The sequence below is a fragment of the Schistocerca nitens genome, chromosome 6, assembly GCF_023898315.1.
Source record: "Schistocerca nitens isolate TAMUIC-IGC-003100 chromosome 6, iqSchNite1.1, whole genome shotgun sequence".
Lineage (NCBI taxonomy): Eukaryota > Metazoa > Arthropoda > Insecta > Orthoptera > Acrididae > Schistocerca > Schistocerca nitens.
In genome coordinates, this window is record NC_064619.1 from 115,934,791 (window position 1) to 115,959,189 (window position 24,399).

General features: G+C 50.1%; 42 non-coding genes across 42 annotated transcripts; all 42 read right to left on the reverse strand.

Annotated features, from left to right (window-relative positions):
• Nucleotides 1–527: 527 nt before the first annotated feature.
• On the reverse strand, nt 528–601 carry Trnan-guu (transfer RNA asparagine (anticodon GUU)). Its single transcript has one exon. It is a non-coding gene; the product is annotated as a tRNA-Asn (tRNA).
• Nucleotides 602–934: 333 nt separating this feature from the next.
• On the reverse strand, nt 935–1,006 carry Trnat-cgu (transfer RNA threonine (anticodon CGU)). Its single transcript has one exon. It is a non-coding gene; the product is annotated as a tRNA-Thr (tRNA).
• A 688-nt stretch (nt 1,007–1,694) lies between these two features.
• Trnan-guu (transfer RNA asparagine (anticodon GUU)) lies at nt 1,695–1,768 on the reverse strand. Its single transcript has one exon. It is a non-coding gene; the product is annotated as a tRNA-Asn (tRNA).
• Nucleotides 1,769–2,101: 333 nt separating this feature from the next.
• Nucleotides 2,102–2,173, reverse strand: Trnat-cgu (transfer RNA threonine (anticodon CGU)). Its single transcript has one exon. It is a non-coding gene; the product is annotated as a tRNA-Thr (tRNA).
• A 688-nt stretch (nt 2,174–2,861) lies between these two features.
• Trnan-guu (transfer RNA asparagine (anticodon GUU)) lies at nt 2,862–2,935 on the reverse strand. The gene has a single exon. It is a non-coding gene; the product is annotated as a tRNA-Asn (tRNA).
• A 333-nt stretch (nt 2,936–3,268) lies between these two features.
• Nucleotides 3,269–3,340, reverse strand: Trnat-cgu (transfer RNA threonine (anticodon CGU)). The gene has a single exon. It is a non-coding gene; the product is annotated as a tRNA-Thr (tRNA).
• Nucleotides 3,341–4,028: 688 nt separating this feature from the next.
• Trnan-guu (transfer RNA asparagine (anticodon GUU)) lies at nt 4,029–4,102 on the reverse strand. Its single transcript has one exon. It is a non-coding gene; the product is annotated as a tRNA-Asn (tRNA).
• A 333-nt stretch (nt 4,103–4,435) lies between these two features.
• Nucleotides 4,436–4,507, reverse strand: Trnat-cgu (transfer RNA threonine (anticodon CGU)). Its single transcript has one exon. It is a non-coding gene; the product is annotated as a tRNA-Thr (tRNA).
• A 688-nt stretch (nt 4,508–5,195) lies between these two features.
• Nucleotides 5,196–5,269, reverse strand: Trnan-guu (transfer RNA asparagine (anticodon GUU)). The gene has a single exon. It is a non-coding gene; the product is annotated as a tRNA-Asn (tRNA).
• Nucleotides 5,270–5,602: 333 nt separating this feature from the next.
• Trnat-cgu (transfer RNA threonine (anticodon CGU)) lies at nt 5,603–5,674 on the reverse strand. Its single transcript has one exon. It is a non-coding gene; the product is annotated as a tRNA-Thr (tRNA).
• A 688-nt stretch (nt 5,675–6,362) lies between these two features.
• On the reverse strand, nt 6,363–6,436 carry Trnan-guu (transfer RNA asparagine (anticodon GUU)). Its single transcript has one exon. It is a non-coding gene; the product is annotated as a tRNA-Asn (tRNA).
• A 333-nt stretch (nt 6,437–6,769) lies between these two features.
• Trnat-cgu (transfer RNA threonine (anticodon CGU)) lies at nt 6,770–6,841 on the reverse strand. The gene has a single exon. It is a non-coding gene; the product is annotated as a tRNA-Thr (tRNA).
• Nucleotides 6,842–7,529: 688 nt separating this feature from the next.
• Trnan-guu (transfer RNA asparagine (anticodon GUU)) lies at nt 7,530–7,603 on the reverse strand. The gene has a single exon. It is a non-coding gene; the product is annotated as a tRNA-Asn (tRNA).
• A 333-nt stretch (nt 7,604–7,936) lies between these two features.
• Trnat-cgu (transfer RNA threonine (anticodon CGU)) lies at nt 7,937–8,008 on the reverse strand. Its single transcript has one exon. It is a non-coding gene; the product is annotated as a tRNA-Thr (tRNA).
• A 688-nt stretch (nt 8,009–8,696) lies between these two features.
• Trnan-guu (transfer RNA asparagine (anticodon GUU)) lies at nt 8,697–8,770 on the reverse strand. The gene has a single exon. It is a non-coding gene; the product is annotated as a tRNA-Asn (tRNA).
• Nucleotides 8,771–9,103: 333 nt separating this feature from the next.
• Trnat-cgu (transfer RNA threonine (anticodon CGU)) lies at nt 9,104–9,175 on the reverse strand. Its single transcript has one exon. It is a non-coding gene; the product is annotated as a tRNA-Thr (tRNA).
• Nucleotides 9,176–9,863: 688 nt separating this feature from the next.
• On the reverse strand, nt 9,864–9,937 carry Trnan-guu (transfer RNA asparagine (anticodon GUU)). Its single transcript has one exon. It is a non-coding gene; the product is annotated as a tRNA-Asn (tRNA).
• Nucleotides 9,938–10,270: 333 nt separating this feature from the next.
• On the reverse strand, nt 10,271–10,342 carry Trnat-cgu (transfer RNA threonine (anticodon CGU)). The gene has a single exon. It is a non-coding gene; the product is annotated as a tRNA-Thr (tRNA).
• A 688-nt stretch (nt 10,343–11,030) lies between these two features.
• Trnan-guu (transfer RNA asparagine (anticodon GUU)) lies at nt 11,031–11,104 on the reverse strand. Its single transcript has one exon. It is a non-coding gene; the product is annotated as a tRNA-Asn (tRNA).
• Nucleotides 11,105–11,437: 333 nt separating this feature from the next.
• Trnat-cgu (transfer RNA threonine (anticodon CGU)) lies at nt 11,438–11,509 on the reverse strand. The gene has a single exon. It is a non-coding gene; the product is annotated as a tRNA-Thr (tRNA).
• Nucleotides 11,510–12,197: 688 nt separating this feature from the next.
• On the reverse strand, nt 12,198–12,271 carry Trnan-guu (transfer RNA asparagine (anticodon GUU)). Its single transcript has one exon. It is a non-coding gene; the product is annotated as a tRNA-Asn (tRNA).
• Nucleotides 12,272–12,604: 333 nt separating this feature from the next.
• Nucleotides 12,605–12,676, reverse strand: Trnat-cgu (transfer RNA threonine (anticodon CGU)). Its single transcript has one exon. It is a non-coding gene; the product is annotated as a tRNA-Thr (tRNA).
• Nucleotides 12,677–13,364: 688 nt separating this feature from the next.
• Trnan-guu (transfer RNA asparagine (anticodon GUU)) lies at nt 13,365–13,438 on the reverse strand. The gene has a single exon. It is a non-coding gene; the product is annotated as a tRNA-Asn (tRNA).
• Nucleotides 13,439–13,771: 333 nt separating this feature from the next.
• Trnat-cgu (transfer RNA threonine (anticodon CGU)) lies at nt 13,772–13,843 on the reverse strand. The gene has a single exon. It is a non-coding gene; the product is annotated as a tRNA-Thr (tRNA).
• Nucleotides 13,844–14,531: 688 nt separating this feature from the next.
• On the reverse strand, nt 14,532–14,605 carry Trnan-guu (transfer RNA asparagine (anticodon GUU)). Its single transcript has one exon. It is a non-coding gene; the product is annotated as a tRNA-Asn (tRNA).
• Nucleotides 14,606–14,938: 333 nt separating this feature from the next.
• On the reverse strand, nt 14,939–15,010 carry Trnat-cgu (transfer RNA threonine (anticodon CGU)). The gene has a single exon. It is a non-coding gene; the product is annotated as a tRNA-Thr (tRNA).
• Nucleotides 15,011–15,698: 688 nt separating this feature from the next.
• Nucleotides 15,699–15,772, reverse strand: Trnan-guu (transfer RNA asparagine (anticodon GUU)). Its single transcript has one exon. It is a non-coding gene; the product is annotated as a tRNA-Asn (tRNA).
• Nucleotides 15,773–16,105: 333 nt separating this feature from the next.
• Nucleotides 16,106–16,177, reverse strand: Trnat-cgu (transfer RNA threonine (anticodon CGU)). The gene has a single exon. It is a non-coding gene; the product is annotated as a tRNA-Thr (tRNA).
• Nucleotides 16,178–16,865: 688 nt separating this feature from the next.
• Nucleotides 16,866–16,939, reverse strand: Trnan-guu (transfer RNA asparagine (anticodon GUU)). The gene has a single exon. It is a non-coding gene; the product is annotated as a tRNA-Asn (tRNA).
• A 333-nt stretch (nt 16,940–17,272) lies between these two features.
• Nucleotides 17,273–17,344, reverse strand: Trnat-cgu (transfer RNA threonine (anticodon CGU)). The gene has a single exon. It is a non-coding gene; the product is annotated as a tRNA-Thr (tRNA).
• Nucleotides 17,345–18,032: 688 nt separating this feature from the next.
• On the reverse strand, nt 18,033–18,106 carry Trnan-guu (transfer RNA asparagine (anticodon GUU)). The gene has a single exon. It is a non-coding gene; the product is annotated as a tRNA-Asn (tRNA).
• Nucleotides 18,107–18,439: 333 nt separating this feature from the next.
• Trnat-cgu (transfer RNA threonine (anticodon CGU)) lies at nt 18,440–18,511 on the reverse strand. The gene has a single exon. It is a non-coding gene; the product is annotated as a tRNA-Thr (tRNA).
• A 688-nt stretch (nt 18,512–19,199) lies between these two features.
• Nucleotides 19,200–19,273, reverse strand: Trnan-guu (transfer RNA asparagine (anticodon GUU)). Its single transcript has one exon. It is a non-coding gene; the product is annotated as a tRNA-Asn (tRNA).
• A 333-nt stretch (nt 19,274–19,606) lies between these two features.
• Trnat-cgu (transfer RNA threonine (anticodon CGU)) lies at nt 19,607–19,678 on the reverse strand. The gene has a single exon. It is a non-coding gene; the product is annotated as a tRNA-Thr (tRNA).
• Nucleotides 19,679–20,366: 688 nt separating this feature from the next.
• Trnan-guu (transfer RNA asparagine (anticodon GUU)) lies at nt 20,367–20,440 on the reverse strand. The gene has a single exon. It is a non-coding gene; the product is annotated as a tRNA-Asn (tRNA).
• A 333-nt stretch (nt 20,441–20,773) lies between these two features.
• Nucleotides 20,774–20,845, reverse strand: Trnat-cgu (transfer RNA threonine (anticodon CGU)). The gene has a single exon. It is a non-coding gene; the product is annotated as a tRNA-Thr (tRNA).
• Nucleotides 20,846–21,533: 688 nt separating this feature from the next.
• Nucleotides 21,534–21,607, reverse strand: Trnan-guu (transfer RNA asparagine (anticodon GUU)). The gene has a single exon. It is a non-coding gene; the product is annotated as a tRNA-Asn (tRNA).
• A 333-nt stretch (nt 21,608–21,940) lies between these two features.
• Nucleotides 21,941–22,012, reverse strand: Trnat-cgu (transfer RNA threonine (anticodon CGU)). Its single transcript has one exon. It is a non-coding gene; the product is annotated as a tRNA-Thr (tRNA).
• A 688-nt stretch (nt 22,013–22,700) lies between these two features.
• Trnan-guu (transfer RNA asparagine (anticodon GUU)) lies at nt 22,701–22,774 on the reverse strand. The gene has a single exon. It is a non-coding gene; the product is annotated as a tRNA-Asn (tRNA).
• Nucleotides 22,775–23,107: 333 nt separating this feature from the next.
• Nucleotides 23,108–23,179, reverse strand: Trnat-cgu (transfer RNA threonine (anticodon CGU)). The gene has a single exon. It is a non-coding gene; the product is annotated as a tRNA-Thr (tRNA).
• Nucleotides 23,180–23,867: 688 nt separating this feature from the next.
• Nucleotides 23,868–23,941, reverse strand: Trnan-guu (transfer RNA asparagine (anticodon GUU)). Its single transcript has one exon. It is a non-coding gene; the product is annotated as a tRNA-Asn (tRNA).
• A 333-nt stretch (nt 23,942–24,274) lies between these two features.
• Nucleotides 24,275–24,346, reverse strand: Trnat-cgu (transfer RNA threonine (anticodon CGU)). The gene has a single exon. It is a non-coding gene; the product is annotated as a tRNA-Thr (tRNA).
• Between the last annotated feature and the right edge of the window lie 53 nt (nt 24,347–24,399).

The window sequence follows — 24,399 nt, forward strand, 5'->3', positions numbered from 1 at the left end:
AGCGTCGGGCCACCAGAAGTTTGCGGTCTGCACAATCCTGTCCTAGTGCACAGCTTGTGGGATAGCGTGGCTCGACTGCGAAATGCGCCTTTCGGCTCCTCTCTCTGGCTACAGTATGCTGTTGTCCACAGTGGCACTGGCGTTGCCCATGGGGCTTCATGTAAGGCGACTGCACGTCTCTCGGCCAACAGCGGCCCACTGCAGATCGACACTTAAGAGACACCAAATACAAATCGACATCGAGAGACAGGCCCTGTCATATGGCAGTCGCGACGTATACGCTGAAATTGAATGTAAAGAATACGTCTTTTGTAGTGGGCGTCGCTCTACTGCAGTGCACACATGACGAATAAATAGGAAAAGAGTAGAACGTCTGTGTAGGGCCATGTTTTTACCTACAGTGTCACTTGGCTGAATGTGTATAAGGCTCTGTGGCATCACTCAAACACAGGCAAATTGTCACGCTAGCTGTGTATCTCTAACAAAGTTGACGTATGTCCTCACCTCGGTGCCGGTTAAAACGATTTCGCCCCCGGGTGGGCTCGAACCACCAACCTTTCGGTTAACAGCCGAACGCGCTAGCCGATTGCGCCACGGAGGCCTTGAATTTGGCTCACTTGTGCTCTGTATATCAACGCAATTCGTATACCTTCTGCAGGAATCTCGCAGAATGGTAGCATCTGCTTGCGCCTCTTCACATGGATAACGTGCATGCACACTGTAGCGAGGCTCGTACACGAATGACATCGCCAAGCATGACATTATACTACAAAATGCATACAAACCACTGTTGTGCCTATGCATTCAGAAAACCTCTGAGGCCAGTAGAATACTTTTCATAGGCTGTAGAACATCCCTTTCATTCAGTGTACTGCCATGTGTTAGATGCTGCTCGAGATAGCTCCGCTCCTTGCAGGAAGGTTAAAAAAATGAATGCCTTCTGTGAGGTTCGAACTCACGACCCCTGGTTTACGAGACCAGTGCTCTACCACTGAGCTAAGAAGGCGGCAGCTTAGCGTTTGTGAGCTATCCCCGAATTGTCACTTCATCATACTGAATCTTGCAGCCCTCGACCAGATATCGGATTTGGCACACAGCTGCTGCAGGGGGTGTCCACATTGCCGTTTTCCAAATCTCTTGACTGTTTCGCCCTTACGATCGACGACGAGCGTCGGGCCACCAGAAGTTTGCGGTCTGCACAATCCTGTCCTAGTGCACAGCTTGTGGGATAGCGTGGCTCGACTGCGAAATGCGCCTTTCGGCTCCTCTCTCTGGCTACAGTATGCTGTTGTCCACAGTGGCACTGGCGTTGCCCATGGGGCTTCATGTAAGGCGACTGCACGTCTCTCGGCCAACAGCGGCCCACTGCAGATCGACACTTAAGAGACACCAAATACAAATCGACATCGAGAGACAGGCCCTGTCATATGGCAGTCGCGACGTATACGCTGAAATTGAATGTAAAGAATACGTCTTTTGTAGTGGGCGTCGCTCTACTGCAGTGCACACATGACGAATAAATAGGAAAAGAGTAGAACGTCTGTGTAGGGCCATGTTTTTACCTACAGTGTCACTTGGCTGAATGTGTATAAGGCTCTGTGGCATCACTCAAACACAGGCAAATTGTCACGCTAGCTGTGTATCTCTAACAAAGTTGACGTATGTCCTCACCTCGGTGCCGGTTAAAACGATTTCGCCCCCGGGTGGGCTCGAACCACCAACCTTTCGGTTAACAGCCGAACGCGCTAGCCGATTGCGCCACGGAGGCCTTGAATTTGGCTCACTTGTGCTCTGTATATCAACGCAATTCGTATACCTTCTGCAGGAATCTCGCAGAATGGTAGCATCTGCTTGCGCCTCTTCACATGGATAACGTGCATGCACACTGTAGCGAGGCTCGTACACGAATGACATCGTCAAGCATGACATTATACTACAAAATGCATACAAACCACTGTTGTGCCTATGCATTCAGAAAACCTCTGAGGCCAGTAGAATACTTTTCATAGGCTGTAGAACATCCCTTTCATTCAGTGTACTGCCATGTGTTAGATGCTGCTCGAGATAGCTCCGCTCCTTGCAGGAAGGTTAAAAAAATGAATGCCTTCTGTGAGGTTCGAACTCACGACCCCTGGTTTACGAGACCAGTGCTCTACCACTGAGCTAAGAAGGCGGCAGCTTAGCGTTTGTGAGCTATCCCCGAATTGTCACTTCATCATACTGAATCTTGCAGCCCTCGACCAGATATCGGATTTGGCACACAGCTGCTGCAGGGGGTGTCCACATTGCCGTTTTCCAAATCTCTTGACTGTTTCGCCCTTACGATCGACGACGAGCGTCGGGCCACCAGAAGTTTGCGGTCTGCACAATCCTGTCCTAGTGCACAGCTTGTGGGATAGCGTGGCTCGACTGCGAAATGCGCCTTTCGGCTCCTCTCTCTGGCTACAGTATGCTGTTGTCCACAGTGGCACTGGCGTTGCCCATGGGGCTTCATGTAAGGCGACTGCACGTCTCTCGGCCAACAGCGGCCCACTGCAGATCGACACTTAAGAGACACCAAATACAAATCGACATCGAGAGACAGGCCCTGTCATATGGCAGTCGCGACGTATACGCTGAAATTGAATGTAAAGAATACGTCTTTTGTAGTGGGCGTCGCTCTACTGCAGTGCACACATGACGAATAAATAGGAAAAGAGTAGAACGTCTGTGTAGGGCCATGTTTTTACCTACAGTGTCACTTGGCTGAATGTGTATAAGGCTCTGTGGCATCACTCAAACACAGGCAAATTGTCACGCTAGCTGTGTATCTCTAACAAAGTTGACGTATGTCCTCACCTCGGTGCCGGTTAAAACGATTTCGCCCCCGGGTGGGCTCGAACCACCAACCTTTCGGTTAACAGCCGAACGCGCTAGCCGATTGCGCCACGGAGGCCTTGAATTTGGCTCACTTGTGCTCTGTATATCAACGCAATTCGTATACCTTCTGCAGGAATCTCGCAGAATGGTAGCATCTGCTTGCGCCTCTTCACATGGATAACGTGCATGCACACTGTAGCGAGGCTCGTACACGAATGACATCGTCAAGCATGACATTATACTACAAAATGCATACAAACCACTGTTGTGCCTATGCATTCAGAAAACCTCTGAGGCCAGTAGAATACTTTTCATAGGCTGTAGAACATCCCTTTCATTCAGTGTACTGCCATGTGTTAGATGCTGCTCGAGATAGCTCCGCTCCTTGCAGGAAGGTTAAAAAAATGAATGCCTTCTGTGAGGTTCGAACTCACGACCCCTGGTTTACGAGACCAGTGCTCTACCACTGAGCTAAGAAGGCGGCAGCTTAGCGTTTGTGAGCTATCCCCGAATTGTCACTTCATCATACTGAATCTTGCAGCCCTCGACCAGATATCGGATTTGGCACACAGCTGCTGCAGGGGGTGTCCACATTGCCGTTTTCCAAATCTCTTGACTGTTTCGCCCTTACGATCGACGACGAGCGTCGGGCCACCAGAAGTTTGCGGTCTGCACAATCCTGTCCTAGTGCACAGCTTGTGGGATAGCGTGGCTCGACTGCGAAATGCGCCTTTCGGCTCCTCTCTCTGGCTACAGTATGCTGTTGTCCACAGTGGCACTGGCGTTGCCCATGGGGCTTCATGTAAGGCGACTGCACGTCTCTCGGCCAACAGCGGCCCACTGCAGATCGACACTTAAGAGACACCAAATACAAATCGACATCGAGAGACAGGCCCTGTCATATGGCAGTCGCGACGTATACGCTGAAATTGAATGTAAAGAATACGTCTTTTGTAGTGGGCGTCGCTCTACTGCAGTGCACACATGACGAATAAATAGGAAAAGAGTAGAACGTCTGTGTAGGGCCATGTTTTTACCTACAGTGTCACTTGGCTGAATGTGTATAAGGCTCTGTGGCATCACTCAAACACAGCCAAATTGTCACGCTAGCTGTGTATCTCTAACAAAGTTGACGTATGTCCTCACCTCGGTGCCGGTTAAAACGATTTCGCCCCCGGGTGGGCTCGAACCACCAACCTTTCGGTTAACAGCCGAACGCGCTAGCCGATTGCGCCACGGAGGCCTTGAATTTGGCTCACTTGTGCTCTGTATATCAACGCAATTCGTATACCTTCTGCAGGAATCTCGCAGAATGGTAGCATCTGCTTGCGCCTCTTCACATGGATAACGTGCATGCACACTGTAGCGAGGCTCGTACACGAATGACATCGCCAAGCATGACATTATACTACAAAATGCATACAAACCACTGTTGTGCCTATGCATTCAGAAAACCTCTGAGGCCAGTAGAATACTTTTCATAGGCTGTAGAACATCCCTTTCATTCAGTGTACTGCCATGTGTTAGATGCTGCTCGAGATAGCTCCGCTCCTTGCAGGAAGGTTAAAAAAATGAATGCCTTCTGTGAGGTTCGAACTCACGACCCCTGGTTTACGAGACCAGTGCTCTACCACTGAGCTAAGAAGGCGGCAGCTTAGCGTTTGTGAGCTATCCCCGAATTGTCACTTCATCATACTGAATCTTGCAGCCCTCGACCAGATATCGGATTTGGCACACAGCTGCTGCAGGGGGTGTCCACATTGCCGTTTTCCAAATCTCTTGACTGTTTCGCCCTTACGATCGACGACGAGCGTCGGGCCACCAGAAGTTTGCGGTCTGCACAATCCTGTCCTAGTGCACAGCTTGTGGGATAGCGTGGCTCGACTGCGAAATGCGCCTTTCGGCTCCTCTCTCTGGCTACAGTATGCTGTTGTCCACAGTGGCACTGGCGTTGCCCATGGGGCTTCATGTAAGGCGACTGCACGTCTCTCGGCCAACAGCGGCCCACTGCAGATCGACACTTAAGAGACACCAAATACAAATCGACATCGAGAGACAGGCCCTGTCATATGGCAGTCGCGACGTATACGCTGAAATTGAATGTAAAGAATACGTCTTTTGTAGTGGGCGTCGCTCTACTGCAGTGCACACATGACGAATAAATAGGAAAAGAGTAGAACGTCTGTGTAGGGCCATGTTTTTACCTACAGTGTCACTTGGCTGAATGTGTATAAGGCTCTGTGGCATCACTCAAACACAGGCAAATTGTCACGCTAGCTGTGTATCTCTAACAAAGTTGACGTATGTCCTCACCTCGGTGCCGGTTAAAACGATTTCGCCCCCGGGTGGGCTCGAACCACCAACCTTTCGGTTAACAGCCGAACGCGCTAGCCGATTGCGCCACGGAGGCCTTGAATTTGGCTCACTTGTGCTCTGTATATCAACGCAATTCGTATACCTTCTGCAGGAATCTCGCAGAATGGTAGCATCTGCTTGCGCCTCTTCACATGGATAACGTGCATGCACACTGTAGCGAGGCTCGTACACGAATGACATCGCCAAGCATGACATTATACTACAAAATGCATACAAACCACTGTTGTGCCTATGCATTCAGAAAACCTCTGAGGCCAGTAGAATACTTTTCATAGGCTGTAGAACATCCCTTTCATTCAGTGTACTGCCATGTGTTAGATGCTGCTCGAGATAGCTCCGCTCCTTGCAGGAAGGTTAAAAAAATGAATGCCTTCTGTGAGGTTCGAACTCACGACCCCTGGTTTACGAGACCAGTGCTCTACCACTGAGCTAAGAAGGCGGCAGCTTAGCGTTTGTGAGCTATCCCCGAATTGTCACTTCATCATACTGAATCTTGCAGCCCTCGACCAGATATCGGATTTGGCACACAGCTGCTGCAGGGGGTGTCCACATTGCCGTTTTCCAAATCTCTTGACTGTTTCGCCCTTACGATCGACGACGAGCGTCGGGCCACCAGAAGTTTGCGGTCTGCACAATCCTGTCCTAGTGCACAGCTTGTGGGATAGCGTGGCTCGACTGCGAAATGCGCCTTTCGGCTCCTCTCTCTGGCTACAGTATGCTGTTGTCCACAGTGGCACTGGCGTTGCCCATGGGGCTTCATGTAAGGCGACTGCACGTCTCTCGGCCAACAGCAGCCCACTGCAGATCGACACTTAAGAGACACCAAATACAAATCGACATCGAGAGACAGGCCCTGTCATATGGCAGTCGCGACGTATACGCTGAAATTGAATGTAAAGAATACGTCTTTTGTAGTGGGCGTCGCTCTACTGCAGTGCACACATGACGAATAAATAGGAAAAGAGTAGAACGTCTGTGTAGGGCCATGTTTTTACCTACAGTGTCACTTGGCTGAATGTGTATAAGGCTCTGTGGCATCACTCAAACACAGGCAAATTGTCACGCTAGCTGTGTATCTCTAACAAAGTTGACGTATGTCCTCACCTCGGTGCCGGTTAAAACGATTTCGCCCCCGGGTGGGCTCGAACCACCAACCTTTCGGTTAACAGCCGAACGCGCTAGCCGATTGCGCCACGGAGGCCTTGAATTTGGCTCACTTGTGCTCTGTATATCAACGCAATTCGTATACCTTCTGCAGGAATCTCGCAGAATGGTAGCATCTGCTTGCGCCTCTTCACATGGATAACGTGCATGCACACTGTAGCGAGGCTCGTACACGAATGACATCGCCAAGCATGACATTATACTACAAAATGCATACAAACCACTGTTGTGCCTATGCATTCAGAAAACCTCTGAGGCCAGTAGAATACTTTTCATAGGCTGTAGAACATCCCTTTCATTCAGTGTACTGCCATGTGTTAGATGCTGCTCGAGATAGCTCCGCTCCTTGCAGGAAGGTTAAAAAAATGAATGCCTTCTGTGAGGTTCGAACTCACGACCCCTGGTTTACGAGACCAGTGCTCTACCACTGAGCTAAGAAGGCGGCAGCTTAGCGTTTGTGAGCTATCCCCGAATTGTCACTTCATCATACTGAATCTTGCAGCCCTCGACCAGATATCGGATTTGGCACACAGCTGCTGCAGGGGGTGTCCACATTGCCGTTTTCCAAATCTCTTGACTGTTTCGCCCTTACGATCGACGACGAGCGTCGGGCCACCAGAAGTTTGCGGTCTGCACAATCCTGTCCTAGTGCACAGCTTGTGGGATAGCGTGGCTCGACTGCGAAATGCGCCTTTCGGCTCCTCTCTCTGGCTACAGTATGCTGTTGTCCACAGTGGCACTGGCGTTGCCCATGGGGCTTCATGTAAGGCGACTGCACGTCTCTCGGCCAACAGCAGCCCACTGCAGATCGACACTTAAGAGACACCAAATACAAATCGACATCGAGAGACAGGCCCTGTCATATGGCAGTCGCGACGTATACGCTGAAATTGAATGTAAAGAATACGTCTTTTGTAGTGGGCGTCGCTCTACTGCAGTGCACACATGACGAATAAATAGGAAAAGAGTAGAACGTCTGTGTAGGGCCATGTTTTTACCTACAGTGTCACTTGGCTGAATGTGTATAAGGCTCTGTGGCATCACTCAAACACAGGCAAATTGTCACGCTAGCTGTGTATCTCTAACAAAGTTGACGTATGTCCTCACCTCGGTGCCGGTTAAAACGATTTCGCCCCCGGGTGGGCTCGAACCACCAACCTTTCGGTTAACAGCCGAACGCGCTAGCCGATTGCGCCACGGAGGCCTTGAATTTGGCTCACTTGTGCTCTGTATATCAACGCAATTCGTATACCTTCTGCAGGAATCTCGCAGAATGGTAGCATCTGCTTGCGCCTCTTCACATGGATAACGTGCATGCACACTGTAGCGAGGCTCGTACACGAATGACATCGCCAAGCATGACATTATACTACAAAATGCATACAAACCACTGTTGTGCCTATGCATTCAGAAAACCTCTGAGGCCAGTAGAATACTTTTCATAGGCTGTAGAACATCCCTTTCATTCAGTGTACTGCCATGTGTTAGATGCTGCTCGAGATAGCTCCGCTCCTTGCAGGAAGGTTAAAAAAATGAATGCCTTCTGTGAGGTTCGAACTCACGACCCCTGGTTTACGAGACCAGTGCTCTACCACTGAGCTAAGAAGGCGGCAGCTTAGCGTTTGTGAGCTATCCCCGAATTGTCACTTCATCATACTGAATCTTGCAGCCCTCGACCAGATATCGGATTTGGCACACAGCTGCTGCAGGGGGTGTCCACATTGCCGTTTTCCAAATCTCTTGACTGTTTCGCCCTTACGATCGACGACGAGCGTCGGGCCACCAGAAGTTTGCGGTCTGCACAATCCTGTCCTAGTGCACAGCTTGTGGGATAGCGTGGCTCGACTGCGAAATGCGCCTTTCGGCTCCTCTCTCTGGCTACAGTATGCTGTTGTCCACAGTGGCACTGGCGTTGCCCATGGGGCTTCATGTAAGGCGACTGCACGTCTCTCGGCCAACAGCGGCCCACTGCAGATCGACACTTAAGAGACACCAAATACAAATCGACATCGAGAGACAGGCCCTGTCATATGGCAGTCGCGACGTATACGCTGAAATTGAATGTAAAGAATACGTCTTTTGTAGTGGGCGTCGCTCTACTGCAGTGCACACATGACGAATAAATAGGAAAAGAGTAGAACGTCTGTGTAGGGCCATGTTTTTACCTACAGTGTCACTTGGCTGAATGTGTATAAGGCTCTGTGGCATCACTCAAACACAGCCAAATTGTCACGCTAGCTGTGTATCTCTAACAAAGTTGACGTATGTCCTCACCTCGGTGCCGGTTAAAACGATTTCGCCCCCGGGTGGGCTCGAACCACCAACCTTTCGGTTAACAGCCGAACGCGCTAGCCGATTGCGCCACGGAGGCCTTGAATTTGGCTCACTTGTGCTCTGTATATCAACGCAATTCGTATACCTTCTGCAGGAATCTCGCAGAATGGTAGCATCTGCTTGCGCCTCTTCACATGGATAACGTGCATGCACACTGTAGCGAGGCTCGTACACGAATGACATCGCCAAGCATGACATTATACTACAAAATGCATACAAACCACTGTTGTGCCTATGCATTCAGAAAACCTCTGAGGCCAGTAGAATACTTTTCATAGGCTGTAGAACATCCCTTTCATTCAGTGTACTGCCATGTGTTAGATGCTGCTCGAGATAGCTCCGCTCCTTGCAGGAAGGTTAAAAAAATGAATGCCTTCTGTGAGGTTCGAACTCACGACCCCTGGTTTACGAGACCAGTGCTCTACCACTGAGCTAAGAAGGCGGCAGCTTAGCGTTTGTGAGCTATCCCCGAATTGTCACTTCATCATACTGAATCTTGCAGCCCTCGACCAGATATCGGATTTGGCACACAGCTGCTGCAGGGGGTGTCCACATTGCCGTTTTCCAAATCTCTTGACTGTTTCGCCCTTACGATCGACGACGAGCGTCGGGCCACCAGAAGTTTGCGGTCTGCACAATCCTGTCCTAGTGCACAGCTTGTGGGATAGCGTGGCTCGACTGCGAAATGCGCCTTTCGGCTCCTCTCTCTGGCTACAGTATGCTGTTGTCCACAGTGGCACTGGCGTTGCCCATGGGGCTTCATGTAAGGCGACTGCACGTCTCTCGGCCAACAGCGGCCCACTGCAGATCGACACTTAAGAGACACCAAATACAAATCGACATCGAGAGACAGGCCCTGTCATATGGCAGTCGCGACGTATACGCTGAAATTGAATGTAAAGAATACGTCTTTTGTAGTGGGCGTCGCTCTACTGCAGTGCACACATGACGAATAAATAGGAAAAGAGTAGAACGTCTGTGTAGGGCCATGTTTTTACCTACAGTGTCACTTGGCTGAATGTGTATAAGGCTCTGTGGCATCACTCAAACACAGGCAAATTGTCACGCTAGCTGTGTATCTCTAACAAAGTTGACGTATGTCCTCACCTCGGTGCCGGTTAAAACGATTTCGCCCCCGGGTGGGCTCGAACCACCAACCTTTCGGTTAACAGCCGAACGCGCTAGCCGATTGCGCCACGGAGGCCTTGAATTTGGCTCACTTGTGCTCTGTATATCAACGCAATTCGTATACCTTCTGCAGGAATCTCGCAGAATGGTAGCATCTGCTTGCGCCTCTTCACATGGATAACGTGCATGCACACTGTAGCGAGGCTCGTACACGAATGACATCGCCAAGCATGACATTATACTACAAAATGCATACAAACCACTGTTGTGCCTATGCATTCAGAAAACCTCTGAGGCCAGTAGAATACTTTTCATAGGCTGTAGAACATCCCTTTCATTCAGTGTACTGCCATGTGTTAGATGCTGCTCGAGATAGCTCCGCTCCTTGCAGGAAGGTTAAAAAAATGAATGCCTTCTGTGAGGTTCGAACTCACGACCCCTGGTTTACGAGACCAGTGCTCTACCACTGAGCTAAGAAGGCGGCAGCTTAGCGTTTGTGAGCTATCCCCGAATTGTCACTTCATCATACTGAATCTTGCAGCCCTCGACCAGATATCGGATTTGGCACACAGCTGCTGCAGGGGGTGTCCACATTGCCGTTTTCCAAATCTCTTGACTGTTTCGCCCTTACGATCGACGACGAGCGTCGGGCCACCAGAAGTTTGCGGTCTGCACAATCCTGTCCTAGTGCACAGCTTGTGGGATAGCGTGGCTCGACTGCGAAATGCGCCTTTCGGCTCCTCTCTCTGGCTACAGTATGCTGTTGTCCACAGTGGCACTGGCGTTGCCCATGGGGCTTCATGTAAGGCGACTGCACGTCTCTCGGCCAACAGCGGCCCACTGCAGATCGACACTTAAGAGACACCAAATACAAATCGACATCGAGAGACAGGCCCTGTCATATGGCAGTCGCGACGTATACGCTGAAATTGAATGTAAAGAATACGTCTTTTGTAGTGGGCGTCGCTCTACTGCAGTGCACACATGACGAATAAATAGGAAAAGAGTAGAACGTCTGTGTAGGGCCATGTTTTTACCTACAGTGTCACTTGGCTGAATGTGTATAAGGCTCTGTGGCATCACTCAAACACAGCCAAATTGTCACGCTAGCTGTGTATCTCTAACAAAGTTGACGTATGTCCTCACCTCGGTGCCGGTTAAAACGATTTCGCCCCCGGGTGGGCTCGAACCACCAACCTTTCGGTTAACAGCCGAACGCGCTAGCCGATTGCGCCACGGAGGCCTTGAATTTGGCTCACTTGTGCTCTGTATATCAACGCAATTCGTATACCTTCTGCAGGAATCTCGCAGAATGGTAGCATCTGCTTGCGCCTCTTCACATGGATAACGTGCATGCACACTGTAGCGAGGCTCGTACACGAATGACATCGCCAAGCATGACATTATACTACAAAATGCATACAAACCACTGTTGTGCCTATGCATTCAGAAAACCTCTGAGGCCAGTAGAATACTTTTCATAGGCTGTAGAACATCCCTTTCATTCAGTGTACTGCCATGTGTTAGATGCTGCTCGAGATAGCTCCGCTCCTTGCAGGAAGGTTAAAAAAATGAATGCCTTCTGTGAGGTTCGAACTCACGACCCCTGGTTTACGAGACCAGTGCTCTACCACTGAGCTAAGAAGGCGGCAGCTTAGCGTTTGTGAGCTATCCCCGAATTGTCACTTCATCATACTGAATCTTGCAGCCCTCGACCAGATATCGGATTTGGCACACAGCTGCTGCAGGGGGTGTCCACATTGCCGTTTTCCAAATCTCTTGACTGTTTCGCCCTTACGATCGACGACGAGCGTCGGGCCACCAGAAGTTTGCGGTCTGCACAATCCTGTCCTAGTGCACAGCTTGTGGGATAGCGTGGCTCGACTGCGAAATGCGCCTTTCGGCTCCTCTCTCTGGCTACAGTATGCTGTTGTCCACAGTGGCACTGGCGTTGCCCATGGGGCTTCATGTAAGGCGACTGCACGTCTCTCGGCCAACAGCGGCCCACTGCAGATCGACACTTAAGAGACACCAAATACAAATCGACATCGAGAGACAGGCCCTGTCATATGGCAGTCGCGACGTATACGCTGAAATTGAATGTAAAGAATACGTCTTTTGTAGTGGGCGTCGCTCTACTGCAGTGCACACATGACGAATAAATAGGAAAAGAGTAGAACGTCTGTGTAGGGCCATGTTTTTACCTACAGTGTCACTTGGCTGAATGTGTATAAGGCTCTGTGGCATCACTCAAACACAGGCAAATTGTCACGCTAGCTGTGTATCTCTAACAAAGTTGACGTATGTCCTCACCTCGGTGCCGGTTAAAACGATTTCGCCCCCGGGTGGGCTCGAACCACCAACCTTTCGGTTAACAGCCGAACGCGCTAGCCGATTGCGCCACGGAGGCCTTGAATTTGGCTCACTTGTGCTCTGTATATCAACGCAATTCGTATACCTTCTGCAGGAATCTCGCAGAATGGTAGCATCTGCTTGCGCCTCTTCACATGGATAACGTGCATGCACACTGTAGCGAGGCTCGTACACGAATGACATCGCCAAGCATGACATTATACTACAAAATGCATACAAACCACTGTTGTGCCTATGCATTCAGAAAACCTCTGAGGCCAGTAGAATACTTTTCATAGGCTGTAGAACATCCCTTTCATTCAGTGTACTGCCATGTGTTAGATGCTGCTCGAGATAGCTCCGCTCCTTGCAGGAAGGTTAAAAAAATGAATGCCTTCTGTGAGGTTCGAACTCACGACCCCTGGTTTACGAGACCAGTGCTCTACCACTGAGCTAAGAAGGCGGCAGCTTAGCGTTTGTGAGCTATCCCCGAATTGTCACTTCATCATACTGAATCTTGCAGCCCTCGACCAGATATCGGATTTGGCACACAGCTGCTGCAGGGGGTGTCCACATTGCCGTTTTCCAAATCTCTTGACTGTTTCGCCCTTACGATCGACGACGAGCGTCGGGCCACCAGAAGTTTGCGGTCTGCACAATCCTGTCCTAGTGCACAGCTTGTGGGATAGCGTGGCTCGACTGCGAAATGCGCCTTTCGGCTCCTCTCTCTGGCTACAGTATGCTGTTGTCCACAGTGGCACTGGCGTTGCCCATGGGGCTTCATGTAAGGCGACTGCACGTCTCTCGGCCAACAGCGGCCCACTGCAGATCGACACTTAAGAGACACCAAATACAAATCGACATCGAGAGACAGGCCCTGTCATATGGCAGTCGCGACGTATACGCTGAAATTGAATGTAAAGAATACGTCTTTTGTAGTGGGCGTCGCTCTACTGCAGTGCACACATGACGAATAAATAGGAAAAGAGTAGAACGTCTGTGTAGGGCCATGTTTTTACCTACAGTGTCACTTGGCTGAATGTGTATAAGGCTCTGTGGCATCACTCAAACACAGGCAAATTGTCACGCTAGCTGTGTATCTCTAACAAAGTTGACGTATGTCCTCACCTCGGTGCCGGTTAAAACGATTTCGCCCCCGGGTGGGCTCGAACCACCAACCTTTCGGTTAACAGCCGAACGCGCTAGCCGATTGCGCCACGGAGGCCTTGAATTTGGCTCACTTGTGCTCTGTATATCAACGCAATTCGTATACCTTCTGCAGGAATCTCGCAGAATGGTAGCATCTGCTTGCGCCTCTTCACATGGATAACGTGCATGCACACTGTAGCGAGGCTCGTACACGAATGACATCGCCAAGCATGACATTATACTACAAAATGCATACAAACCACTGTTGTGCCTATGCATTCAGAAAACCTCTGAGGCCAGTAGAATACTTTTCATAGGCTGTAGAACATCCCTTTCATTCAGTGTACTGCCATGTGTTAGATGCTGCTCGAGATAGCTCCGCTCCTTGCAGGAAGGTTAAAAAAATGAATGCCTTCTGTGAGGTTCGAACTCACGACCCCTGGTTTACGAGACCAGTGCTCTACCACTGAGCTAAGAAGGCGGCAGCTTAGCGTTTGTGAGCTATCCCCGAATTGTCACTTCATCATACTGAATCTTGCAGCCCTCGACCAGATATCGGATTTGGCACACAGCTGCTGCAGGGGGTGTCCACATTGCCGTTTTCCAAATCTCTTGACTGTTTCGCCCTTACGATCGACGACGAGCGTCGGGCCACCAGAAGTTTGCGGTCTGCACAATCCTGTCCTAGTGCACAGCTTGTGGGATAGCGTGGCTCGACTGCGAAATGCGCCTTTCGGCTCCTCTCTCTGGCTACAGTATGCTGTTGTCCACAGTGGCACTGGCGTTGCCCATGGGGCTTCATGTAAGGCGACTGCACGTCTCTCGGCCAACAGCGGCCCACTGCAGATCGACACTTAAGATACACCAAATACAAATCGACATCGAGAGACAGGCCCTGTCATATGGCAGTCGCGACGTATACGCTGAAATTGAATGTAAAGAATACGTCTTTTGTAGTGGGCGTCGCTCTACTGCAGTGCACACATGACGAATAAATAGGAAAAGAGTAGAACGTCTGTGTAGGGCCATGTTTTTACCTACAGTGTCACTTGGCTGAATGTGTATAAGGCTCTGTGGCATCACTCAAACACAGGCAAATTGTCACGCTAGCTGTGTATCTCTAACAAAGTTGACGTATGTCCTCACCTCGGTGCCGGTTAAAACGATTTCGCCCCCGGGTGGGCTCGAACCACCAACCTTTCGGTTAACAGCCGAACGCGCTAGCCGATTGCGCCACGGAGGCCTTGAATTTGGCTCACTTGTGCTCTGTATATCAACGCAATTCGTATACCTTCTGCAGGAATCTCGCAGAATGGTAGCATCTGCTTGCGCCTCTTCACATGGATAACGTGCATGCACACTGTAGCGAGGCTCGTACACGAATGACATCGCCAAGCATGACATTATACTACAAAATGCATACAAACCACTGTTGTGCCTATGCATTCAGAAAACCTCTGAGGCCAGTAGAATACTTTTCATAGGCTGTAGAACATCCCTTTCATTCAGTGTACTGCCATGTGTTAGATGCTGCTCGAGATAGCTCCGCTCCTTGCAGGAAGGTTAAAAAAATGAATGCCTTCTGTGAGGTTCGAACTCACGACCCCTGGTTTACGAGACCAGTGCTCTACCACTGAGCTAAGAAGGCGGCAGCTTAGCGTTTGTGAGCTATCCCCGAATTGTCACTTCATCATACTGAATCTTGCAGCCCTCGACCAGATATCGGATTTGGCACACAGCTGCTGCAGGGGGTGTCCACATTGCCGTTTTCCAAATCTCTTGACTGTTTCGCCCTTACGATCGACGACGAGCGTCGGGCCACCAGAAGTTTGCGGTCTGCACAATCCTGTCCTAGTGCACAGCTTGTGGGATAGCGTGGCTCGACTGCGAAATGCGCCTTTCGGCTCCTCTCTCTGGCTACAGTATGCTGTTGTCCACAGTGGCACTGGCGTTGCCCATGGGGCTTCATGTAAGGCGACTGCACGTCTCTCGGCCAACAGCGGCCCACTGCAGATCGACACTTAAGAGACACCAAATACAAATCGACATCGAGAGACAGGCCCTGTCATATGGCAGTCGCGACGTATACGCTGAAATTGAATGTAAAGAATACGTCTTTTGTAGTGGGCGTCGCTCTACTGCAGTGCACACATGACGAATAAATAGGAAAAGAGTAGAACGTCTGTGTAGGGCCATGTTTTTACCTACAGTGTCACTTGGCTGAATGTGTATAAGGCTCTGTGGCATCACTCAAACACAGGCAAATTGTCACGCTAGCTGTGTATCTCTAACAAAGTTGACGTATGTCCTCACCTCGGTGCCGGTTAAAACGATTTCGCCCCCGGGTGGGCTCGAACCACCAACCTTTCGGTTAACAGCCGAACGCGCTAGCCGATTGCGCCACGGAGGCCTTGAATTTGGCTCACTTGTGCTCTGTATATCAACGCAATTCGTATACCTTCTGCAGGAATCTCGCAGAATGGTAGCATCTGCTTGCGCCTCTTCACATGGATAACGTGCATGCACACTGTAGCGAGGCTCGTACACGAATGACATCGCCAAGCATGACATTATACTACAAAATGCATACAAACCACTGTTGTGCCTATGCATTCAGAAAACCTCTGAGGCCAGTAGAATACTTTTCATAGGCTGTAGAACATCCCTTTCATTCAGTGTACTGCCATGTGTTAGATGCTGCTCGAGATAGCTCCGCTCCTTGCAGGAAGGTTAAAAAAATGAATGCCTTCTGTGAGGTTCGAACTCACGACCCCTGGTTTACGAGACCAGTGCTCTACCACTGGGCTAAGAAAGCGGCAGCTTAGCGTTTGTGAGCTATCCCCGAATTGTCACTTCATCATACTGAATCTTGCAGCCCTCGACCAGATATCGGATTTGGCACACAGCTGCTGCAGGGGGTGTCCACATTGCCGTTTTCCAAATCTCTTGACTGTTTCGCCCTTACGATCGACGACGAGCGTCGGGCCACCAGAAGTTTGCGGTCTGCACAATCCTGTCCTAGTGCACAGCTTGTGGGATAGCGTGGCTCGACTGCGAAATGCGCCTTTCGGCTCCTCTCTCTGGCTACAGTATGCTGTTGTCCACAGTGGCACTGGCGTTGCCCATGGGGCTTCATGTAAGGCGACTGCACGTCTCTCGGCCAACAGCAGCCCACTGCAGATCGACACTTAAGAGACACCAAATACAAATCGACATCGAGAGACAGGCCCTGTCATATGGCAGTCGCGACGTATACGCTGAAATTGAATGTAAAGAATACGTCTTTTGTAGTGGGCGTCGCTCTACTGCAGTGCACACATGACGAATAAATAGGAAAAGAGTAGAACGTCTGTGTAGGGCCATGTTTTTACCTACAGTGTCACTTGGCTGAATGTGTATAAGGCTCTGTGGCATCACTAAAACACAGGCAAATTGTCACGCTAGCTGTGTATCTCTAACAAAGTTGACGTATGTCCTCACCTCGGTGCCGGTTAAAACGATTTCGCCCCCGGGTGGGCTCGAACCACCAACCTTTCGGTTAACAGCCGAACGCGCTAGCCGATTGCGCCACGGAGGCCTTGAATTTGGCTCACTTGTGCTCTGTATATCAACGCAATTCGTATACCTTCTGCAGGAATCTCGCAGAATGGTAGCATCTGCTTGCGCCTCTTCACATGGATAACGTGCATGCACACTGTAGCGAGGCTCGTACACGAATGACATCGCCAAGCATGACATTATACTACAAAATGCATACAAACCACTGTTGTGCCTATGCATTCAGAAAACCTCTGAGGCCAGTAGAATACTTTTCATAGGCTGTAGAACATCCCTTTCATTCAGTGTACTGCCATGTGTTAGATGCTGCTCGAGATAGCTCCGCTCCTTGCAGGAAGGTTAAAAAAATGAATGCCTTCTGTGAGGTTCGAACTCACGACCCCTGGTTTACGAGACCAGTGCTCTACCACTGAGCTAAGAAGGCGGCAGCTTAGCGTTTGTGAGCTATCCCCGAATTGTCACTTCATCATACTGAATCTTGCAGCCCTCGACCAGATATCGGATTTGGCACACAGCTGCTGCAGGGGGTGTCCACATTGCCGTTTTCCAAATCTCTTGACTGTTTCGCCCTTACGATCGACGACGAGCGTCGGGCCACCAGAAGTTTGCGGTCTGCACAATCCTGTCCTAGTGCACAGCTTGTGGGATAGCGTGGCTCGACTGCGAAATGCGCCTTTCGGCTCCTCTCTCTGGCTACAGTATGCTGTTGTCCACAGTGGCACTGGCGTTGCCCATGGGGCTTCATGTAAGGCGACTGCACGTCTCTCGGCCAACAGCAGCCCACTGCAGATCGACACTTAAGAGACACCAAATACAAATCGACATCGAGAGACAGGCCCTGTCATATGGCAGTCGCGACGTATACGCTGAAATTGAATGTAAAGAATACGTCTTTTGTAGTGGGCGTCGCTCTACTGCAGTGCACACATGACGAATAAATAGGAAAAGAGTAGAACGTCTGTGTAGGGCCATGTTTTTACCTACAGTGTCACTTGGCTGAATGTGTATAAGGCTCTGTGGCATCACTCAAACACAGGCAAATTGTCACGCTAGCTGTGTATCTCTAACAAAGTTGACGTATGTCCTCACCTCGGTGCCGGTTAAAACGATTTCGCCCCCGGGTGGGCTCGAACCACCAACCTTTCGGTTAACAGCCGAACGCGCTAGCCGATTGCGCCACGGAGGCCTTGAATTTGGCTCACTTGTGCTCTGTATATCAACGCAATTCGTATACCTTCTGCAGGAATCTCGCAGAATGGTAGCATCTGCTTGCGCCTCTTCACATGGATAACGTGCATGCACACTGTAGCGAGGCTCGTACACGAATGACATCGCCAAGCATGACATTATACTACAAAATGCATACAAACCACTGTTGTGCCTATGCATTCAGAAAACCTCTGAGGCCAGTAGAATACTTTTCATAGGCTGTAGAACATCCCTTTCATTCAGTGTACTGCCATGTGTTAGATGCTGCTCGAGATAGCTCCGCTCCTTGCAGGAAGGTTAAAAAAATGAATGCCTTCTGTGAGGTTCGAACTCACGACCCCTGGTTTACGAGACCAGTGCTCTACCACTGAGCTAAGAAGGCGGCAGCTTAGCGTTTGTGAGCTATCCCCGAATTGTCACTTCATCATACTGAATCTTGCAGCCCTCGACCAGATATCGGATTTGGCACACAGCTGCTGCAGGGGGTGTCCACATTGCCGTTTTCCAAATCTCTTGACTGTTTCGCCCTTACGATCGACGACGAGCGTCGGGCCACCAGAAGTTTGCGGTCTGCACAATCCTGTCCTAGTGCACAGCTTGTGGGATAGCGTGGCTCGACTGCGAAATGCGCCTTTCGGCTCCTCTCTCTGGCTACAGTATGCTGTTGTCCACAGTGGCACTGGCGTTGCCCATGGGGCTTCATGTAAGGCGACTGCACGTCTCTCGGCCAACAGCGGCCCACTGCAGATCGACACTTAAGAGACACCAAATACAAATCGACATCGAGAGACAGGCCCTGTCATATGGCAGTCGCGACGTATACGCTGAAATTGAATGTAAAGAATACGTCTTTTGTAGTGGGCGTCGCTCTACTGCAGTGCACACATGACGAATAAATAGGAAAAGAGTAGAACGTCTGTGTAGGGCCATGTTTTTACCTACAGTGTCACTTGGCTGAATGTGTATAAGGCTCTGTGGCATCACTCAAACACAGGCAAATTGTCACGCTAGCTGTGTATCTCTAACAAAGTTGACGTATGTCCTCACCTCGGTGCCGGTTAAAACGATTTCGCCCCCGGGTGGGCTCGAACCACCAACCTTTCGGTTAACAGCCGAACGCGCTAGCCGATTGCGCCACGGAGGCCTTGAATTTGGCTCACTTGTGCTCTGTATATCAACGCAATTCGTATACCTTCTGCAGGAATCTCGCAGAATGGTAGCATCTGCTTGCGCCTCTTCACATGGATAACGTGCATGCACACTGTAGCGAGGCTCGTACACGAATGACATCGCCAAGCATGACATTATACTACAAAATGCATACAAACCACTGTTGTGCCTATGCATTCAGAAAACCTCTGAGGCCAGTAGAATACTTTTCATAGGCTGTAGAACATCCCTTTCATTCAGTGTACTGCCATGTGTTAGATGCTGCTCGAGATAGCTCCGCTCCTTGCAGGAAGGTTAAAAAAATGAATGCCTTCTGTGAGGTTCGAACTCACGACCCCTGGTTTACGAGACCAGTGCTCTACCACTGAGCTAAGAAGGCGGCAGCTTAGCGTTTGTGAGCTATCCCCGAATTGTCACTTCATCATACTGAATCTTGCAGCCCTCGACCAGATATCGGATTTGGCACACAGCTGCTGCAGGGGGTGTCCACATTGCCGTTTTCCAAATCTCTTGACTGTTTCGCCCTTACGATCGACGACGAGCGTCGGGCCACCAGAAGTTTGCGGTCTGCACAATCCTGTCCTAGTGCACAGCTTGTGGGATAGCGTGGCTCGACTGCGAAATGCGCCTTTCGGCTCCTCTCTCTGGCTACAGTATGCTGTTGTCCACAGTGGCACTGGCGTTGCCCATGGGGCTTCATGTAAGGCGACTGCACGTCTCTCGGCCAACAGCGGCCCACTGCAGATCGACACTTAAGAGACACCAAATACAAATCGACATCGAGAGACAGGCCCTGTCATATGGCAGTCGCGACGTATACGCTGAAATTGAATGTAAAGAATACGTCTTTTGTAGTGGGCGTCGCTCTACTGCAGTGCACACATGACGAATAAATAGGAAAAGAGTAGAACGTCTGTGTAGGGCCATGTTTTTACCTACAGTGTCACTTGGCTGAATGTGTATAAGGCTCTGTGGCATCACTAAAACACAGGCAAATTGTCACGCTAGCTGTGTATCTCTAACAAAGTTGACGTATGTCCTCACCTCGGTGCCGGTTAAAACGATTTCGCCCCCGGGTGGGCTCGAACCACCAACCTTTCGGTTAACAGCCGAACGCGCTAGCCGATTGCGCCACGGAGGCCTTGAATTTGGCTCACTTGTGCTCTGTATATCAACGCAATTCGTATACCTTCTGCAGGAATCTCGCAGAATGGTAGCATCTGCTTGCGCCTCTTCACATGGATAACGTGCATGCACACTGTAGCGAGGCTCGTACACGAATGACATCGCCAAGCATGACATTATACTACAAAATGCATACAAACCACTGTTGTGCCTATGCATTCAGAAAACCTCTGAGGCCAGTAGAATACTTTTCATAGGCTGTAGAACATCCCTTTCATTCAGTGTACTGCCATGTGTTAGATGCTGCTCGAGATAGCTCCGCTCCTTGCAGGAAGGTTAAAAAAATGAATGCCTTCTGTGAGGTTCGAACTCACGACCCCTGGTTTACGAGACCAGTGCTCTACCACTGAGCTAAGAAGGCGGCAGCTTAGCGTTTGTGAGCTATCCCCGAATTGTCACTTCATCATACTGAATCTTGCAGCCCTCGACCAGATATCGGATTTGGCACACAGCTGCTGCAGGGGGTGTCCACATTGCCGTTTTCCAAATCTCTTGACTGTTTCGCCCTTACGATCGACGACGAGCGTCGGGCCACCAGAAGTTTGCGGTCTGCACAATCCTGTCCTAGTGCACAGCTTGTGGGATAGCGTGGCTCGACTGCGAAATGCGCCTTTCGGCTCCTCTCTCTGGCTACAGTATGCTGTTGTCCACAGTGGCACTGGCGTTGCCCATGGGGCTTCATGTAAGGCGACTGCACGTCTCTCGGCCAACAGCAGCCCACTGCAGATCGACACTTAAGAGACACCAAATACAAATCGACATCGAGAGACAGGCCCTGTCATATGGCAGTCGCGACGTATACGCTGAAATTGAATGTAAAGAATACGTCTTTTGTAGTGGGCGTCGCTCTACTGCAGTGCACACATGACGAATAAATAGGAAAAGAGTAGAACGTCTGTGTAGGGCCATGTTTTTACCTACAGTGTCACTTGGCTGAATGTGTATAAGGCTCTGTGGCATCACTCAAACACAGGCAAATTGTCACGCTAGCTGTGTATCTCTAACAAAGTTGACGTATGTCCTCACCTCGGTGCCGGTTAAAACGATTTCGCCCCCGGGTGGGCTCGAACCACCAACCTTTCGGTTAACAGCCGAACGCGCTAGCCGATTGCGCCACGGAGGCCTTGAATTTGGCTCACTTGTGCTCTGTATATCAACGCAATTCGTATACCTTCTGCAGGAATCTCGCAGAATGGTAGCATCTGCTTGCGCCTCTTCACATGGATAACGTGCATGCACACTGTAGCGAGGCTCGTACACGAATGACATCGCCAAGCATGACATTATACTACAAAATGCATACAAACCACTGTTGTGCCTATGCATTCAGAAAACCTCTGAGGCCAGTAGAATACTTTTCATAGGCTGTAGAACATCCCTTTCATTCAGTGTACTGCCATGTGTTAGATGCTGCTCGAGATAGCTCCGCTCCTTGCAGGAAGGTTAAAAAAATGAATGCCTTCTGTGAGGTTCGAACTCACGACCCCTGGTTTACGAGACCAGTGCTCTACCACTGAGCTAAGAAGGCGGCAGCTTAGCGTTTGTGAGCTATCCCCGAATTGTCACTTCATCATACTGAATCTTGCAGCCCTCGACCAGATATCGGATTTGGCACACAGCTGCTGCAGGGGGTGTCCACATTGCCGTTTTCCAAATCTCTTGACTGTTTCGCCCTTACGATCGACGACGAGCGTCGGGCCACCAGAAGTTTGCGGTCTGCACAATCCTGTCCTAGTGCACAGCTTGTGGGATAGCGTGGCTCGACTGCGAAATGCGCCTTTCGGCTCCTCTCTCTGGCTACAGTATGCTGTTGTCCACAGTGGCACTGGCGTTGCCCATGGGGCTTCATGTAAGGCGACTGCACGTCTCTCGGCCAACAGCGGCCCACTGCAGATCGACACTTAAGAGACACCAAATACAAATCGACATCGAGAGACAGGCCCTGTCATATGGCAGTCGCGACGTATACGCTGAAATTGAATGTAAAGAATACGTCTTTTGTAGTGGGCGTCGCTCTACTGCAGTGCACACATGACGAATAAATAGGAAAAGAGTAGAACGTCTGTGTAGGGCCATGTTTTTACCTACAGTGTCACTTGGCTGAATGTGTATAAGGCTCTGTGGCATCACTAAAACACAGGCAAATTGTCACGCTAGCTGTGTATCTCTAACAAAGTTGACGTATGTCCTCACCTCGGTGCCGGTTAAAACGATTTCGCCCCCGGGTGGGCTCGAACCACCAACCTTTCGGTTAACAGCCGAACGCGCTAGCCGATTGCGCCACGGAGGCCTTGAATTTGGCTCACTTGTGCTCTGTATATCAACGCAATTCGTATACCTTCTGCAGGAATCTCGCAGAATGGTAGCATCTGCTTGCGCCTCTTCACATGGATAACGTGCATGCACACTGTAGCGAGGCTCGTACACGAATGACATCGCCAAGCATGACATTATACTACAAAATGCATACAAACCACTGTTGTGCCTATGCATTCAGAAAACCTCTGAGGCCAGTAGAATACTTTTCATAGGCTGTAGAACATCCCTTTCATTCAGTGTACTGCCATGTGTTAGATGCTGCTCGAGATAGCTCCGCTCCTTGCAGGAAGGTTAAAAAAATGAATGCCTTCTGTGAGGTTCGAACTCACGACCCCTGGTTTACGAGACCAGTGCTCTACCACTGAGCTAAGAAGGCGGCAGCTTAGCGTTTGTGAGCTATCCCCGAATTGTCACTTCATCATACTGAATCTTGCAGCCCTCGACCAGATATCGGATTTGGCACACAGCTGCTGCAGGGGGTGTCCACATTGCCGTTTTCCAAATCTCTTGACTGTTTCGCCCTTACGATCGACGACGAGCGTCGGGCCACCAGAAGTTTGCGGTCTGCACAATCCTGTCCTAGTGCACAGCTTGTGGGATAGCGTGGCTCGACTGCGAAATGCGCCTTTCGGCTCCTCTCTCTGGCTACAGTATGCTGTTGTCCACAGTGGCACTGGCGTTGCCCATGGGGCTTCATGTAAGGCGACTGCACGTCTCTCGGCCAACAGCAGCCCACTGCAGATCGACACTTAAGAGACACCAAATACAAATCGACATCGAGAGACAGGCCCTGTCATATGGCAGTCGCGACGTATACGCTGAAATTGAATGTAAAGAATACGTCTTTTGTAGTGGGCGTCGCTCTACTGCAGTGCACACATGACGAATAAATAGGAAAAGAGTAGAACGTCTGTGTAGGGCCATGTTTTTACCTACAGTGTCACTTGGCTGAATGTGTATAAGGCTCTGTGGCATCACTCAAACACAGGCAAATTGTCACGCTAGCTGTGTATCTCTAACAAAGTTGACGTATGTCCTCACCTCGGTGCCGGTTAAAACGATTTCGCCCCCGGGTGGGCTCGAACCACCAACCTTTCGGTTAACAGCCGAACGCGCTAGCCGATTGCGCCACGGAGGCCTTGAATTTGGCTCACTTGTGCTCTGTATATCAACGCAATTCGTATACCTTCTGCAGGAATCTCGCAGAATGGTAGCATCTGCTTGCGCCTCTTCACATGGATAACGTGCATGCACACTGTAGCGAGGCTCGTACACGAATGACATCGCCAAGCATGACATTATACTACAAAATGCATACAAACCACTGTTGTGCCTATGCATTCAGAAAACCTCTGAGGCCAGTAGAATACTTTTCATAGGCTGTAGAACATCCCTTTCATTCAGTGTACTGCCATGTGTTAGATGCTGCTCGAGATAGCTCCGCTCCTTGCAGGAAGGTTAAAAAAATGAATGCCTTCTGTGAGGTTCGAACTCACGACCCCTGGTTTACGAGACCAGTGCTCTACCACTGAGCTAAGAAGGCGGCAGCTTAGCGTTTGTGAGCTATCCCCGAATTGTCACTTCATCATACTGAAT